Source organism: Adiantum capillus-veneris, chromosome 17 (genome assembly GCF_014529385.1).
Source record: "Adiantum capillus-veneris isolate H3 chromosome 17, ASM1452938v2, whole genome shotgun sequence".
Classification (NCBI taxonomy): Eukaryota; Viridiplantae; Streptophyta; class Polypodiopsida; order Polypodiales; family Pteridaceae; genus Adiantum; species Adiantum capillus-veneris.
In genome coordinates, this window is record NC_140947.1 from 135,536,233 (window position 1) to 135,553,267 (window position 17,035).

Here is a 17,035-nt window from a genome sequence, read left to right on the forward strand (position 1 = left end):
AAAGTGTCCACGGACATAAAAGTGTCATGTTACCATTCTAGTGTTAATGGTTGTGTAATCAGAGGGTATGTAAGTACACTAAGTGCATGGATATGCACGGCTTGGGAATAAGATCACAAGGATGCCAGAACACTTCCTAAGTTGTCCTAAACCCTAGAAGTAGAATACTCTATCCACATGCACATAGGGTTAGATGTGCACGTGACATGCAATGTTTTCACACGGTAAGCCTATTTGAGTGGTTGTACTTGCTTGCAAGGAAGAGTCAGCATGAAGGTTGGTCTTTTGCGATAGGACTAAGGTGACCTAGTAACTCGGTTGGTCAATGTTTATAGCATAGTAGACACACATCCATAGCACCCACCCGTTTGGAGGAGTTTCCATTGGTTGATGCATTCACAAGCACCAAAAGGAGTCAACATCAGAAGGATAGATAGCATCTTGGCATTGTTTGAAGAACCATCTCTCCCATCTTCTTGGAGAATTCCATCATTCCCAAGGAGGCATTGCATAGTCCTCGATCTATACACATCCTTGGCATCACATTGAGTCCAGAACATCTGTATCTCCTTTGCAATTGGTCGCCATCAACCCAGAGCAGGGGACACATCTCTTATGCTCTCTCATTCCCTCTCTTCACAGAAAGTAAAAGGAACATCCATCATTCATGCTAAAAGCATTCGCTGAAGCAAGAAAATGTAGATGTGTAAAGTCTCTCTCTTTTTCTTCTATAAGAAAAAAAACATCTTTAGAGAAGCTTTGTGGATTGTTTTACCTTTAACTAAAACCTAAATTTTCAAACATATCATTTTGATGGATCCCACCTTAGTTCGAGTAGGAAAACTACTAGAGCAGATAGCAGAGGACATCCTAGAGTATGAGCAGCTCCCCAATGAGGAGTTGGAGGCTACCATATGCTAACTACAGGCGGTTTTGAGACCCGTACGCCCAAACATGGGCTCTTCTCAAGACCCTTTAGCAGGACCAGTACACAAGTTGAACCTCTTTTTATATAAAGTATATGTGTGTGTGTGTGTGTGTGTGTGTGTGTGTGTGTGTGTGTGTGTGTGTGTGTGTGTGTGTGTGTGTGTGTGTGTGTGTGTGTGTGTGTGTGTGTGTGTGTGTGTATGTATATTTATATATATTGTATAGATAAGTATATCACTTTGTCTCTCGCTTTTTCTTCTATAAGAAACAAAACGTCTTTGGAGAAGCTCTATGGATCCTTTTACCTTTGGCTAAAACCTAAATTTTCAAACAGATCATTTTGATGGATCCCACCTCAAGTTGAGTAGGAGAACTACTAGAGCAGAGAGCAGAGGACATCCTAGAGTATGAGAAGCTCCCCGATGAGGAGTTGGAGGCTACCATACGCTGACTACAGGAGGTCTTGAGACCCGTACGCCTAGACAAGGGCTCTTCTCAAAACCCTTTAGCAGGAGCAGTACACAAGTTGAACCTCTTTTTATATAAAGTGTGTGTGTGTGTGTGTGTGTGTGTGTGTGTGTGTATATATATATATATATATATATATATATATATATATATATATATATATATATGTATGTATGTATGTATATTTATATATATTGTACACATAATATATCACTTTGTCTCACCAAAACATGTAAAACATGTGATAATAGCATGACCCCTTTGCCAAAGCTAGCTACTACCACTACTCAGCTATCGCCGGTACAGACTACTCAGCGACCAACGGACGGCGAGGTCACACAGCAAGCCCTTGACACACAGCAGACCTGACAAGTCTAACAGCACACATCTACGGCCTTGGGACCTTCTCCAACGCTGACACCCTCTCAATTGGGGTCCCACACGTCTGCCAGCCCTCACCAGGACCCAATTTTGACCACCAGGGACCTTTTTGAACGTTTGTGTTGGCACTTACAACATCACCTTTGACATCGAAGTTGACGGGCGGGTTATTCCCATTCGAGGTAAAATCCTTTTTTGTCATCGCATATAGCACAGCAGTGAAGCTATATATGCTGATGGGGGCTTTTCACAAGCCAAGCTCCCATACCCCTCTTCGCTCGTCCCCACCCCATGAAAACCCCCTCTTAGGGAGGGAGTGATAAAAGACATTGGAAAAAGTAAGAAAAAAATAAAGTATGATTATGTAAATATATGAGAAAGGTAAAATAGGCCACCTCATGCCTGCAAGGCAGCCCATCCCCACCTTGCCTCCTTTTTCTTCACTGTTGCCCCGTCGTGTATCCCTTTTCCTCTCCTCCACTCAAAAGGTCAACCCCCTCTCTCTTCCCCTTGTCCTTTCTCCTTTCTCTCTCCCCTCAAGCTACCCCACCTCTCACCAATAATGCATTCTAACTCACCAATAATGCACCCTAACTCACATGCAACTTACCCTATCTTCCAAAATAGTATACCCCACCCCGCCTTTCTCTCTCCTATCATATCCCATGACCCAAATACCCCCCCCTCTCTCTAAAGGGCGCCATGTCTCTTGTCTTGTAGCTAAATAACCTCCCCCACACTCACACACACTCACCTTCACTAAAAAAGGTGCCCACAGACCCATCCCCACCCGGTGGTTACCTGATTTTTCTTGTGTTCACACACATCTGCACACAGATTCACCTCTGAACACACTCCTTTCTCTCCCCTCTTGTAATTACTTTATTCTCCATGTCACCTCTCACTTTTTTTCATCAACCCATCTCTCTCTCTTAGTCTCTCTCTCATGAGACTGCTGTTCTGGCACATATACACACAGCCAAACAAGTGGGGCCCACAGTCACATGGCCTATGTAGATAATGATTTCTTCATTTCTAAATTCTAGAATTTCTCCCCCCCCTCCTCCCCTATATAAAGAGGGGTCACCATCACACAAAAACACACAACATCAAAAAAGAACACACTATGCACTGTGTGTGCCTAGTGCACACACACACACACCCACACCATCACCATCACCGCAATCACCATACTTGTCTTGAGCATGACCTCTACACCCTTGGCTATGGAAGATGAAGGGCAACTAAATGAAGAATGATGGCCATAATCCTCGTGCGAGTCTTTGCCATCAACTCCCACCTATCCGCCATGTGCTCTATCACTCTCTCTCTTCTCATTCCCCTACCCTATGCTCCCCATTTCATCGCCTAATTCTCTAAATAAAGCTTGAGGTTTTGTGAGTATGTTTTCTTGCAATGTTTTGCCCATATGAGGTGTGCGGAATCGCCACCTAGTCTTGTGTTTTGGAGTGAGCTTGTGTATGTGTGAAGGGTATGCGGATTCGCCATCCTTTTGTGATGCCTAAGTACTAAGCCGTTATACCCCCTCCCTCACTCTCTCTCTCTCTCTCTCTCTCTCTCTCTCTCTCTCTCTCTCTCACACTTGATCTCATTCCCTTTCCTTTTCATCATTACTCCCAAGCATCCATCTCTCTTGGATGAAAACTTTGTTATGGTGGTGTGTTGTTTGCGTCCTAGCCGCTGAAGCTAGGTGGTGCCCCCTGTTTGCTTTACCATGGCAGGCTCGAGGCGCGCCATTCGGTCCCCGGTGTTTTAGAGGCCGTCGGGGTTCGGGGTTCACTTTGCTCCCGTCATTTGGTGCCCCCACTGAGGATCTTTTCATGAAACCCTTCAGTTTACAAGACTGAAACCCTTAAACTATTGTGAATGGATGAATGGCTAGCAGGATTTGCTAATTGGACGACAAAAGAAGAAGAGCTCCAAGCACAACTAGACGAACTCCGCATCTCCATCGAAGCTCGAGTGCCAGGCGTAACGGTAATCGATTTGCAGTGGGAGAGTCAACCAACACGCCAAACCCAGTGGATATACATAGGCCAAGTGCCAAGAAGAAGAAGGAGAAGGTCGAAACCATGTCCGCAACCTACAACCAACCCACAACAACAAAATGGAAGGATCTCTACACAATAGAGAATCAACACTATTCTACTTTGAGAATCGGGTAACTCAAGTCACCGAGGTAATTATCACAGTCAGTTTTCAAGTCGCACCTAATGCTGCAGCACAGATAACGGAAGCATTGGCTCACACTCTCACTAGAGAAACTAGGGATCTACTGAGTTTGTTTCAGGAAAGAACACCACCCTCTCCCACAAGCTTGGACAGTGACTAAGCACCTCTAAGCTTCACATGAATCAGTACAACCTACCTCAAGAGAGATCACACATACCAACACGTGTACGCTCAATCAAGGTAATACTGGATTTGAAGGCTCACTATCTGCACATCATTGACACCATGCGGGGTGGGGAGCGGTTTTTGGAGGTTCTGGCATCAGATCAACCATTTGTCTTACCTTTGGTACAAGGCAATGTACCATTTGAAGTTTTAATCTATGTCCTAGTATAAGAGGGTATACACGCCTCCTTGTAAAGAAGAAAAAAACTTTTGCAAGTTAAGCAGTGTGTCTTTCTAGCTCTCTCTTAGTAATCATGGCAAGTGTAGCATTTCCAACATTTAAAGGAAAGAAGGGGGAGGATTTGGTAACAGACTTCCTAGATGACTTTGAAGTAGCATGTGTAGTGAGCAACAAAGATACGGATGAATCCCGGGTTAGAATCTTTAAGCATCTCATGAAGCTAGAAGCTAGATCATGGTACAATGCACTTCCACAAGCAACCAAGGATGAGTGGGAACCCTTAAAAACCGCTTTTAAGAGGCGCTTTGGGGGAGGTACCACTTCAGAAAAGTTGTGGGACAAGTTGAGAGACTTGAAGTAGGAGGGTCTTTTAGAATATGCCACCTATGAGTCCAAATTTGTGGATTTGTGGGAACGGTGGGTTGAGTCACTGGCTAGGGGGGAAGCTGCACCCGATTTCCTAAAAAAAGATCGGTTCACGCATGGCTTATGGCCGCTTCTCAAGGAGAAGGTGAAAGGTAGATTCCCGGCTACGTACGAGTTAGCCATTGAGATTGCTTTTCTTAAAGACAAGAAGCTGCGAATGAAATCCAAAGAAACCGAGTCAACAAAATCAGGAACATCGCGTCGACCAGCAACTACGACAACCACCATTCCACCACCACCACCGGCTCTTGGGGTAAGAGATGACCAACAAGATATGTTGGCCCATATTACTGACCAACTGCAGAATTTGTCTGTCCACTTAATACAACAAGGGAGGAGTCAAGAAAGAGATCAAGACCCTGGAAGAGCACGACGACAAAACAGGGAGTATCATTGCTACAACTGCGGAGAAGACGGTCACGGTATGTACTACTGTCCCAAACCACGACAAAACTATAATAGAGGAGGTAGGAGGAACCAATTGTCACCCCCTAGAGAAAGAACACCCCCACCCCGAGCACCACCCCCACCAACACAAATTCTACGTCCACCCCAGACACCACTACAAGCATCCATCCCACCTCTTCCACCAGCCCCACCACCTGATCGCCCTGTAAACATCATAAGGCTAGAAGAGAAAGGAAAAGCCATAGTAGTGGATCCACCCAGAGCAAAGGAGAGGGACAAGGGTAAGGAGAAGGTAACCTTTTTAGAACCACTTGAAGCCATGACTGTGAAAAGAGCTAGGAGGGAGAAAGCTACACAATCAGATGATGAGAGAAGCATGAGAGGAGAAACTAGCAAGAGGCCATCAAGGCCACGACGAAAATTGGGCATCACCGACTTCCAGCTAGGGGAAAGTTCTAAGCCCTATGATCTAACATTGGATGTGGCAGAGCAAGGAGCGAAGATTACATGGCCACAGTTGCTACATCTTGCACCAAAAGTAAGGCGACAATGGTCTAAAATGGTAAGTACAAGACGCTCCAAAACAAAGGTAGCCGGAGCAATTTCGGGATGCAACATGGATGACATCCTTCCAATTGTCGACGTAAACATAAAAGGAAAGAGGGTTGGAAACACCTACATTGATGGAGGTGCACAAATCTGTGTAATGAGCGAAGCTATGATGCTTCGATTAGGGCTCGAGGTTGACAGGCCTTCTCCATGCAAGGCAAAGATGGCAAACAACGCAAAAGTAAAGTGTGTGGGTGTGGTAAGTGCCGTAAAATCAAAGCTTTCAACACTGAGGTAGAGGTAGATGTTTTTGTAATGCCTACTAAGGGGGAGGGCTATCCACTAATTTTGGGAAGGCCATGGTTGATGGCCATGAAGGCAAAACAGGACTGGGGTACTGGCCTTCTACGCATGACCGGTAAGAAAGGGGAGACAATCTACTACGACATGAGGATTGGAAAGCAGAAGCAAATGAATCTGGAAACATCGGCAGATGAACCACTAGCGAATCTTCCAGTTCTGAGGAGGAGACCACATCCACCGACGAAAGTGATAGTTCCATTGATGTGATGGGTATCATTATCAAGGATCCACAAAGGGTAAGCACAACTGGTGATCCATCACCAAAAGGGAAACCCAATGAAGAGGAGAGAAAATCACCTGGCCTAGTAGGAAGTAGGTTGAAGGGTATGTTGTCTACGGAATTAACACTTGAGGAGAAAGATAGTTTTTTGCAAATGTTGATGGAATTTCCTAACCTGTTCATTGACAACTATGAAAGAATCATAGGCATTACAGTGGTGGAACATCATATTAAGCTGAAGGAAGGGGTAAAACCAATTGTGCAAAAGCTACGACGATTGGGGGTCATACAAGAAAAGGCACTCTTGGCTGAGGTAAGGAAACTGCTGGAGGCGGGATTCATCTATCCTGTAGAAAACTTAGAATGGGTGTCACCCGTAGTGGTGACGCCTAAAAAGAATGGTAAGTGGAGGGTCTGTGTTGACTACAAACCACTAAATGCAGCTACAAAGAGAGACCACTTTCCTCTCCCTTTCTTGGATGAAATTCTGAATGAAGTAGCGGGTTTTGAATGTTATACCGTCTGTGATGGTTATTCTGGATACTTTCAAATACGCATAGCCTTGGAAGATCAGCTAAAAACCACTTTTATCACGCCATGGGGTTGTTTTGCATACAGGGTTATGCCATTTGGTCTCACAAATGCACCTGCCACATTCCAAAGATATGTCACATATGTTTTTCAACCGTTCTTTGGAACATCCATAAGAGTGTTCATTGATGATTTTTGTATATATAGCTCCCGTATTTCACATTTAGAAAAGGTAACTGAAGGTTTGGCCAGGTTGCAGAGCCTAGGTGGGCAATTAAATGTGGATAAATGCCACATTGGGGAGAGTAAAGTCATTCTACTAGGCCATGAAATTTCAGCAAAAGGTATCAACGCCGACCCAAGTAAGGTGTCCGCACTCATAGCCCTACCTTCACCAACAACCGCACGTCAACTAGTCTCTTTTCTATAGAAGGTGAGGTACTTAAGTAGATTCATACATCTACTATCACAACTTGTTCTACCACTGCAACAACTCACTCAAAGATCAACTTTCACTTGGGACGAGGAAAGCGAACATCACTACAACAAGGTAAAGGAGGTCTTAGCCACTCTGCCAACTATCTCACCACCTAAGTGGGATGAAAAATTCTATGTCACCTCAAGTGTTGGTGATGATTCATTGGGGGTTGTGCTACTCCAAAAGGATACAATGAAATCTTTCATGAGGCCAATCTACTTCTCTAGTCGAATGATGACAGCAGGAGAGAAAGGTTTCACCCATGTGGAACACTTAGTCCTAGCTCTTAGATTTGCGACTACAAAGTTTAGGTCATATTTGCTGCCTAAGAAATTTGTGATTCTAACCACGGATGAAATATTCCCCTATGTTGTACAACACATGGATGTGTCTGCTAGAATTATTAAATGGCTAGTTCGTCTGCAAGAGTTTGACTACACGGTACAGGTAGAAAGCACGACAAGGGCAAGTTTGGGGGGACTCATGACCTACCAAGTCTTTGAAAGGAAGGAGAAGCAATCTAAGGAAGGAGAAGTCCGATTACCTCCAGTACCACCGATGGTAGAAGGAGCATACTCTCTCTACTTTGATGGAGCCTACAAGCGAGCATCCGACAAAGCAGCTGCAGGCATAGTGGTCTTTGATGACAAAGGGACAAAGGTATTTTCGTTGGGCCAATTGTTAGATTCACATTCTAACAATGAAGCTGAGTATACAGCACTAACCAAGGGTCTACAATGGTGCGTCTCGCAAGGTGTACAACGCCTTAATGTATTTGGGGATGCTCTACTTCTGGTAAGGCAAGTAAATGGAGCATGGACATGCAAGAATCCTAGTTTAAGGACTCACTTAAGTAGTGTAAAAACCTTGTTAGGTAAGTTTGAAGAAGTTCAAATACACCATATCCCAAGGGCTCAAAACCAAGAAGCAGATGCCCTAGCAAGTGAATGACTACAGGAAGTGGTGGTTGGAGCAATAAAACTAAAGCTCCCTCTATTTCAAGGAAGTGATGCCTTGCCTGACATCATGCATTTTTTGGAAAGAGGGGAATGCCCATCAGATTTAACAAAGGGACAGAAGCAATGGCTGACGCGGAAGGCCACAAGGTATCGACTCATCAATGACGGTTTGTACTGTAAGGGTAAGGACCAAATACTCAGGAAGGTCCCTCTCTCTCAGGAAATCACGGGAGTAATTGCTAGCTATCACGACGGGGTTTGTGGTGGTCACTTTGCCCTAGACATAACAAGTAGGAAAATCTTGCAGGCAGGCTTCATATGGCCTAGCCTCAACCGTGATGTACACCACTGGTGCAAAACATGTAAGTTGTGTCAAAAGGCCGGCACCAGGTCACTTATGCCTGAACCACAGACACCTATTCTCTCATATGGCCCATTTGAAAAATGGGGTATCGATGCCATTGGGCCATTACCTAGGGCCAAGGAAAATTCTACATTATCATGGGGGTCGACTACATGACTAGATGGGCAGAGGCTACAGCCACCACTAGAATCACAGCGGTAGAGGTAGCTAAATTTATCTACGAGCACATATGCTGTAGGTTTGTCACACCTTTAGAGATCATCTCTGATAGAGGGCCAGGTTTCAGAGCAGACTTGGTAGGAGAATTAATGCAGAAACTGGGCATTACAAGGAGTCACTCTTCACCATATTACCCTCAATGTAATGGCCTAGTTGAAAAGGTAAATAGAATGGTTTCTAAAATTATTACCAAGCAGGTAAACAATCATCCTGGAGACTGGGATAAGTATCTACTACCAGCTTTATGGGCCTACAGAACTTCATTTCATACATCCTTGGGATTCACACCGTATCATCTAGTATTTGGTAAGGAAGCAATCTTGCCCATTGAAGTGCAACTACAAAGTCTCAGAGTAATGGCAAGCCAGCTTCAACAGCCCAACATGCATTTGAGAGATCACATCATCCACTTGGAAAGACTACAGCTGGACAGAGAAGAAGAAATAAATTATTATGCAGCACAAGCAGAGCATAGACGGCTTAGCTTTAACGAGCATCTCCGGAAAAAAGAATTGAAGAAAGGAATGTTGGTGCTCCGCTACAACAATCGCTTCGACACGCGCAAGGATAAGAAACTCCTACTCCGATGGGAAGGTCCTTTCATCGTCAGGAAAAAGTATGCCAATGGAAGCTACCAGCTTATGGAGGCTGATGGAAAACTTCATAAAACCAGGGTAAATGGTTGGCGACTTAAACCTTATTTTCTTCGATTTGACTAGGCTCCACCTATTGACATTCCAGATGAGGACACACCATCAGCCTCCACCTCCGACGATAATGATCAAACAGATGAGCTAGAGACATGAATGCCTCTAGCCAAAAGGGGAGGGCTAATGATGGGGGCTTTTCACAAGCCAAGCTCCCATACCCCTCTTCTTCGTCCCCACCCCATGAAAACCCCCTCTTAGGGAGGGAGTGATAAAAGACATTGGAAAAAGTAAGAAAAAAATAAAGTATGATTATGTAAATATATGAGAAAGGTAAAATAGGCCACCTCATGCCTGCGGGGCAGCCCATCCCCACCTTGCCTCCAATTTCTTCACTGTTGCCCCGCCGTGTGTCCCTTTTCCTCTCCTCCACTCAAAAGGTCAACCCCCTCTCTCTTCCCCTTGTCCTTTCTCCTTTCTCTCTCCCCTCAAGCTACCCCATCTCTCACCAATAATGCATTCTAACTCACCAATGATGCACCCTAACTCACATGCAACTTACCCTATCTTCCAAAATAGTATACCCCACCCCCCCCTTTCTCTCTCCTATCATATCCCATGACCCAAATACCCCCCCTCTCTCTAAAGGGCGCCATGTCTCTTGTCTTGTAGCTAAATAACCTCCGCCACACTCACACACACTCACCTTCACTAAAAAAGGTGCCCACAGACCCATCCCCACCCGGTGGTTACCTGATTTTTCTTATGTTCACACACATCTACACACAGATTCACCTCTGAACACACTCCTCTCTCTCCCCTCTTGTAATTACTTTATTCTCCATGTCACCTCTCACTTTTTTTCACCAACCCATCTCTCTCTCTTAGTCTCTCTCTCATGAGACTGCTGTTCTGGCACATATACACACAGCCAGACAAGTGGGGCCCACAGTCACATGGCCTATGTAGATAATGATTTCTTCATTTCTAAATTCTAGAATTTCTCCCCCCCCTCCTCCCCTATATAAAGAGGGGTCACCATCACACAAAAACACACAACATCAAAAAAGAACACACTATGCACTGTGTGTGCCTAGTGCACACACACACACACACACACACACACACCATCACCATCACCGCAATCACCATACTTGTCTTGAGCATGACCTCGACACCCTTGGCTATGGAAGATGAAGGGTAACTAAATGAAGGATGATGGCCATAATCCTCGTGCGAGTCTTTGCCATCAACTCCCACCTATCCGCCATGTGCTCTACCACTCTCTCCCTTCTCATTCCCCTACCCTATGCTCCCCATTTCATCGCCTAATTCTCTAAATAAAGCTTGAGGTTTTGTGAGTATGTTTTCTTGCAATGTTTTGCCCATGTGAGGTGTGCGGAATCGCCACCTAGTCTTGTGTTTTGGAGTGAGCTTGTGTATGTGTAAAGGGTGTGCGGATTCGCCATCCTTTTGTGATGCCTAAGTACTAAGCCACTATACCCCCTCCCTCACTCTCTCTCTCTCTCTCTCTCTCTCTCTCTCTCTCTCTCTCTCTCTCTCTCTCTTTCTCATTCCCTTTCCTTTTCATCATTACTCCCAAGCATCCATCTCTCTTGGATGAAAACTTTGTTATGGTGGTGTGTTGTTTGCGTCCTAGCCGCTGAAGCTAGGTGGTGCCCCCTGTTTGCTTTACCATGACAGGCTCGAGGCACACCATTCGGTCCCCGGTGTTTTAGAGGCCGTCGGGGTTCGGGGTTCGCTTTGCTCCCGTCAATGCATCAACTTAACATACTTTGGGCGTATCTATGTGTTGTTTTAAATTTTAATAAATATTCACTTGGTCTAATCTATCTTTTTGTAATGCAGAGATCAGATAGATATCAACAAAAAGTTTGCGATTGCTCAGCTACAATGCGAGTTTGGAGAGGATGGGAACCAAAAAAGCTCGGGCCTAAAATGGCCAAGCTTTTATGACACAGGCGGGATAATGCACGGTTAGTAATTACTCACACACACGCACGCACACAAAGAGAGAGAGAGAGAGAGAGAGAGAGAGAGAGAGAGATGAAATGAAATGAAATGAAATGTTATATTGAACGGCTTCAAAGGGAAAAAATTACCTATGAGACCAAACTAATAAAACCTTGGTGGATCTAATACAATGTATGGGTACAACCAAACAAAAATACGATGTCTGGGTACAAAAACAAAATACATTGTCTGCAATTGATCTGCAATTATCGCACTTCCATAGGGCTAATCTGTAACCGTCAGTGTATTGTGCAGCGGAAGGGAATGGTGGTGTATGGCTCAAGATGATAAGCAGTGAAACTCAAGGGTTCCTTTTATTGACGGAAAGAATAACCTTCTGTGCCTTAAAGAGAGAGTGCTAGTGTAATGATAAACAAAAGTGGAAAAATTTGTGCATGCTAGTGCATAAGAGTGCTAAGCCTCTGCTCATCTCTTGACATTGGTGCCAGCTGAGCCTGATCCCCTTATATTTGATGATCCCTCATCCTCTTGACATCATCAATGTGCTTATAGATTCTTGTTGCAATCTCTCTAAATGTTAACGCTCTACCGTCCCATTTGGCCATCTCCACAATCACGGGGTGAAAGCATGACTGGGTGGTACACTTTTATGGGTTGATTTCTAGTTTTGAATAGCTGCACTATTAGACGTGGTGCACGGTAAAATTTTTGCAAATTAATTCTAAATTTGATACCAAATAGCTTTTTAGATTCTCCTCTTCAAGAGCTATCCAATGATATATCACACACCTTGGGTTCTTCTATCTTTGTCAAACATATTACAGCTATTAATTTGCTAAATAGTGATGTCAAAGCTGTGTCTGACCCAGTCATGATTTCACCCCCCAACCTTCTCAAGTTCTTTGTGCTAGTTCCATTTAACATTAACTTATAGTTTTTCATGACGCAGAATGTTATTTCATTCAGTTGGTAATAAAACCTTTTTTTTGTTCTCATCTTTTGGACGTTAAATATCGTTTTTTTTCTAATAAACCAGTATGTGAATCTAAACAAAGCGTCCACAAGACGAGTGGCACTCCCAGTTGAAAGAGCATGCATTTGATCAAGATAGCTCTAACAGTATGCAAGTTGGCATTCTTCATATGCGACAGGTGATGCATCTCACCCTCTGTTGCTCCGTAGAGAGAGAGAGAGAGAGAGAGAGAGAGAGAGAGAGAGAGAGAGAGAGAGAAGAGAGAGAGAGAGTCACATAGCTCATGCACAGCAAACATGGCACGTTGTCAACTCTAAAAAGGATATTACTATTACTGGCATGTAATACACGGCCACACTTGTGTAGTAAAAAAGAGAGAGGGAGAGGGAGAGATCTTGACTCTTGCGTCAATGGCAAACATGCAAACTTGAGAGCTTGATAGCTTGTGTGAAAGGATTAGAGCTTAAAATATGGGGGAGGGAGAGAGCAAGAGAGAGAGAGAGAGAGAGAGAGAGAGAGAGAGAGAGCTTGAGTCTTGCGTAATGGCAAACGTTTAGACTCGGGAGCTTGAAAGAGCTTCATATTTTAAGTGGAGGTAAGGGATGGGAAGGAGGGATAATTTTTAATTGGAAGGGTCACTCAAAAAAAGTATGTTCTTTTTTAAACAATCCGTTTATGGCTATTGGCTCAAACTAGAGTGATTAAACAAAAATCTCCATCGAGTCAAGTGTCCAACCATTCCAACAGTTCTTCTAGTTTTGTCCATTTTAAAATGTCGCGAGCCGTTCGAGTTGTTCCTTTTTTGTCCGTTCTGGTATCACCTGCATTTTTGAAATGGCACAACATTTTGAGATGTTCCCTTCACTCTCCAATAGTTCCAGCATTCGGCAAACCATTTCTAGGGGTTCTCACACTATTGATACCACTGTAGTCACTTCCACTGGGTGATCAAATGGAAACACAATAGCGGCAACACTTTGGAATACTTTCACTTTAAACAACTCAGTTAGAGTAGAGAGGGAAATGGGAGAGAGAGAGAGAGAGAGAGAGAGAGAGAGAGAAAATGTTAAAGCATGATGCTCATGTACACAATCGATCAGTAGCCTTGAACTGCCACTATCAGCACGTTGTTTGGGTATTTCTTTATTTCTTAGATCTCTTCTAGTACAAGAAGTTGGAGGGCTACAATCCGAGAGTATGTTCTCATGCAATCGATCGGTAGCCTTGAACTTCCAATATGAGCACCCTTGTTTGGGTATTTCTTTATTTCTTAGATCTCTTCTATAACAAGAAGTTGGAGGGCTACAGTACGAGAGTACGTTCTCATGCAATCACAAAATTCAATCTACAAAATCTTTTTGTGTCTAAGTGGTTCCTAGAGGGTTGCTTTTATACACCCAAAGGACTCACAACAATAGTAGGTCCCCCAAAAAATAGGGTGCCAAAATTCAGTCCCTCCCCCCTTTGCTTTTTTCTCAATGTTCGAACTTTGCCAAAAAGAGAGAAAGAAAAAACTTTTTTATTTTAAATTGGTTTAAATTTAGTTTTAGTGAGAGAAAAATTTGCATTGTTCTAGAGCGAAAATCAACAAATACAGGTTTTGAGTGAAAATCAATGTTCTCTAGAGAGAGAAGTCAATGTGCAACATAGAGTATTCTTGCTTTGACAAAGAGATTGGCAAGACCACCTGTTTACACACACAGAGAGTCTGATTGGCCAAACGAACACAATGAGCAATTGCATCTATGACCTTGATGCATAAACCCTAATCCTAAAACCTGTCACATCACCAATTGAAAGGGTTTTTAAAAAAACTTGCAAAAGCATCCCATGAAGCCTAAAAAGGACTTTACCTACCATAGGATGGCAAGTGAAATAGGCCATTCGAGTATTATGCATAGGTTTCCCAAATTGATTTAAATGCAAGGGACAAAGAATGACATGTCCAAGATACAATGACTCCATGCAGAAAATGATTTCTACACATTAGCTTTCAATATACCACCTCTCACCAAAAAAATGCACAAGAGACCAAGATGTTGCAAACATGTTCCTCTAGCAACATATCATATATGAGAATGCAACCTAGAAGCACCACTATACACTTTCCTAGGTGCAGACAAAACAAGTCATTTATCATTTTCTAGAAAGTGGAGGTTGTGGTAGGACCAAGAATTGGTAATAACCATACCAAGGACAAGACACAACCTTCAAGACATCCCAAGAATGTGGTTGTATTTGTCTTAGATCAATCTTGGATAAGTACCTTGTACTTGAGAATCTAACTACAAGACCATCCATGCATGCCACTGGATACTAATGCTTAATTGTAATATTATTAAGGGCTTTATCATCTTAGCAATCAGGACCACAACACCTCATGGAGTTACATGCTCCCCAAAAATCCATCTTGCATATGATGAGCATACCCATAATTATCACCAACCCACAACTAAGAATATGGGGAAGGTAAATGCATTGAAAATAGGAACGAGCCGCTCCCCCAAAAGAGGGTGCTAAGGACCTAGCCCATAGATAAGACCCCACATTCGCAGACTTCACATAGTCAAAACACAAAGAAGATTGACTACTCTATCAAGTTTCCGAATATAACATATAGGTAGGATGTGTAACACCCATGGGCACAGCTTTGTGCTTACCATACCATCACTATATTGTGTGCACTTCAAACTCCTCATAGGACTCTACTCCTTGCTAAGAACACCATATTAGTGAATTTGGGAATTTCCCAATTCCCACTTTTAACAAGAGCTTTAGATTTGAACACATGGTCAAATCTTAGCCAAAGTTTTGAGAGCACGACTTCGAATATCTTTTCAAGTACTACCTTGTGGAAGGATTTGGTCTTCAAAAATAGTTTGAGATTTGTCTATATGGCCAAATCTTCAAGACATTGGTGATTCCCAAATTGACTCCAAAATCGCAAACTCTCTAATATGGTGTTTAAGGCTAATGCGATGGACCAACATATATTTAGATATATATATATATAGGTAAATTCAAAGGAAAGGCACCAATGAATGAAGATGTACCACTTATCTCACGAAGTGATGTTATTGCTCAAGAACAATTAGGAAAAAAAAATTTGTTCAATGCATCATGAGTAATTAGGAAAGAGAAAACTACCTAAAAATTGGTTCGTCCCCATTTGACACTGCATCAGTTGAACTTGTTAAATTTCTTTAAATTGTATTAATATGGAAGGAGTATTTGAGGATATACTGTTTGAATTAAGAAAGGAATGTTTGTCTACAAAGAACTCTCTCAACCTTATTTCATTTTATTCCAATATTGATTTAGTTCGAACCCGCATTTGATCATAGGGAGGTAGCTCACGTTTCTACGCAGGAGCCATGCATTTCTATGTGTAAAGTTGATCCATTTCTATGAGACAACTTGATTTATTTCAGTAAAATATGGCACACCGAAGAGTTACTACCGGGGGTGTAGTCCACTATTGGTTGTATGGATAGCCAATGACAACGGATGGAGTGAACATCCGCCAGAAGAAGTTTCTACGAGTCTTAAGTATTGGAATATAATGAAGTAATGTTGTATGTCGAGTTTTTATCTAGGAAAGATTTTCTTGGTGCCGATTTGATAATGTTTAAAGGGCTATTTTAACAAACTTATGATGGGAACCCTAAAAAGGAATTTTGTGTATGAATAATCATGTGGTAGTAATTACAAAACAAACAAAAAGTGTGAGTGTGGGGTGGAAAATGGGGACTGGATCGGTTGCTATTCAAGGATGGGTGGTCTTGATTAGTCGCAAAACTCTCCACTCCTTATTAAAGGAGAAGCAAAACTAGAGACTCATTGTGCCAAGAGTCCAGAAGTTTCAATTGTATGTGCCTCTGAAAATTACAAAAAAAATGGCGTTTGATGTTTCTCTCTTTTGGAAGGTGAGAATTAGGAACATTAGATTATTGTGTTAGTTTATGCTTTCCCTATGAGACAAGGCTAATAAACCTTTTCACTGGAGCGGACTCAAGTTACTTGGTAATGAAAGCCTATCCATTAGAAATCTTGTCTATCTTGACTATTTTTCTCTCAATCGATCAGGGCCTAGCGACCTGTCAAGTACCCTGCTATTGCCAAATGGCTATGGTGTGATAGGGCGGGGACCTCACATAGCAGCCCTAGGGAGGGCCCAAAAATACTCAATTTGAAAGGCCATTTCGGTCTACGTCCGGTCACCAAAAGTAAGGCCGCCAAAGTGTCCAACATGGTTTGTATCATCTAATTAAATCTACATTAGTAGTAAAGTGAATGCTCTCTCTTCTTTGGGAGACCATGGAGTCTAGTGGTAAGACAAAATATTCTCGCGTGTGACTTTCAAGGAGATAAAATTTCCCCTTTTCTTTAAGAAACTTGAGATTTTTTTTCCAAATTGAAGGAACATAGGCCTCAAGTAAATATTTTTTGTAATTTTCATTATACTAAAAACATCCTTCTGATGAATATATGTGGTATGTTTACACTTAAGAAAGTGGATTTCCCCACG